The 2,291-nt window shown below is 45.6% G+C and overlaps 1 protein-coding gene across 2 annotated transcripts in view; it reads right to left on the reverse strand.

Moving 5' to 3' along the window:
• SLC35F2 (solute carrier family 35 member F2) overlaps positions 1-2,291 on the reverse strand; it is a 78,546-nt gene that overhangs the window by 68,963 nt on the left and 7,292 nt on the right. The window lies entirely within an intron of this gene.

Consider the following 2,291-nt stretch of genomic DNA (forward strand, 5'->3'; position numbering starts at 1 on the left):
AACCCTTTCTTCAAACAGCATTGCTATAGACTTAATATTTGTGTCTCCTCAAAATTCATATGTTGAAACTTAATCCCTAATGTGATTCTATTGGAGGGGGCCTCTGGGAGATGATCAGGTCATGAAGGTGGAGTCTACATAAATGGTTAGTGCCCTTACAAAAGGGACTCCAGAGAGCTCCCAAATCCTTTTTACCATGTGAGGACACAGCAAGAAAACGGCTGACTATGAACCAGGGACACCAAACCTGCAGACACCTCAGTCTCAGACCTCCAGGCCTCCAGACTGTGAGAAATAAGTTTCTTTGGCTTATAAGTTATCCAGTGTACAGTATTATTGTTATTGATCTTGCATCAAAGCCCAACTATAAACCAAGCAATAGCAACATACCGTGGTGGGCGTGAGAGGCCAGCCTAGAAGCCTGCCAGCTCCTATTCCCTACTTGTGTCCCATGGTGAACACTAAGAACCTCCAGGGAACCCCAAGAGCTCCTCCAGTCTGCAAACTACTGGCGTACGTGATGGGAAGAATCCCGAAAGGACTTCAGCCTGAACATAATGCAGTGAGATTTCTTTTTTTCTTTTAATTTTTTTGGGTAAACTGGTTATATCACATGAGACTTCTGAAATAGTAAAGCAGGTCTGGGTTTTAGAAACAAATGAATCTATCTCAGCTCTGCCTCTCACCAGCCAAGTATCCTGAGGAATACTTACTTATCTGCTCTGTCAAAACAGACTAAAAAACCTATTTTTGCTGGGCGCGGTGGCTCACGCCTGTTATCCCAGCACTTTGAGAGGCTGAGACGGACAGATCACCTGATGTCAGAAGTTCGAGACCAGCCTGACCAATATGGTGAAACCCTATCTTTAAAAAAATAAAACAATAAAAAAGCTTTTAAAAACCTATTTTTATAGGATTGTCTGTCATAAGCATTGATGAAATGTAAGTAGGGTGCCTATACGCAGCAAATTTTCATTTGATGACAGCTATTAACACTCTTGTTTTATTCGGCATCACTCTGACTTCTGTGTAGCAAGACGATTGGGGAGGATGCTGGTGGGGGCATGGAGGAGTTATTATAAGAGTCTAAGTGAGAGATGATAAAGGCTTGAACTGAATTGGTGACAATAGGGATGAAGGGGGAGGTGGACTCTAGGACTATTCTGGAAATGCTGTCAAGATGGACAATAAGCACTGACTTCCTTCAAGTCAACCAGAAGAAAGAAGCAAAGAAAAGAAGATATAACCCAAAGGTTGTCTAGAACTGTCTAGGGGAAGAAGGGGACTACAGCCTGGGGCAGAGAGAGGGGCCAGAGGCCCAGTGGAAGGTGTGCCGGAGAAAAGCTTTCCAATTCCACTCTTACCTCTCCCTACAGTACATGCCTGCCCCTTTAACAACTCCCTGCAGTGTTGAGAAATTAATAAAACAGGTTCAGGCTGTCCAGCCAGCAATCATTCCTCCACCCACCCTCTCCAAGCTCCTTAGGCTAATGGGCAGTAACCTAGAGAGGCTGCCTCCTCCTTCTTTCAGAGCAGCTGATAGGAATAGTTTAATGGAGGGTCGCTGAACAACAGAAATCAACAGTGGTTCTGCAGTGCCCAGGGTTTCCCCAACCTGGGGTCCATCCCCTCCCCTCTACCTAAAGGGTCTCATACCAAGCCTGCCTACCATCTCTTTCTTCAGCACATACAGGACATGTGTGAGGGCGATCATCACAGTGATGTTTGTGGAGGCTGGGAGCTGGAAATTATCTGGTTGTCTAACACTGGTGGACCACTGAACCACAGAATACTCTGTAGCAGGTAAAAACAATAGATCAGTGGTTCTCAACCAGAGATGATTTTGTCCCCAGGAGGCATTTGGCAATGTCTGGAGACATTTTTGATTATCACAACTGGGAGTGGGGTGAGGGTGCTAGACTTATTATTAAGTAGAAGCCAGGGATCTACATCTTACAATGTACAGAACAGCCCCAACAAAGAATTAGTCACCTCAAGGCTGGGCACGGTGGCTCATCCCAGCACTTTGAGAGGCCAAGGTGGGTGGATCACTTGAGGTCAGGAGTTCGAGACCAGCCTGGCCAGAATGGTGAAACCCCATCTCCACCAAAGATACAAAAATTAGCCAAGTGTGGTGGCAGGTGCCTGTAATCCCAGCTACTCAGGAGGCTGAGGCAAGAGAATCACTTGAACCAGGAGGGGGAGGTTGCAGTGAGCCAAGATCACGCTACTTCACTCCAGCCTGGAGTAAGACTCCATCTCCAAAAAAAAAAAAAAAAAAAAAAAAAAAA

The sequence above is a fragment of the Cebus imitator genome, unplaced genomic scaffold (assembly GCF_001604975.1).
Source record: "Cebus imitator isolate Cc_AM_T3 unplaced genomic scaffold, Cebus_imitator-1.0 Scaffold194, whole genome shotgun sequence".
Taxonomy (NCBI): domain Eukaryota; kingdom Metazoa; phylum Chordata; class Mammalia; order Primates; family Cebidae; genus Cebus; species Cebus imitator.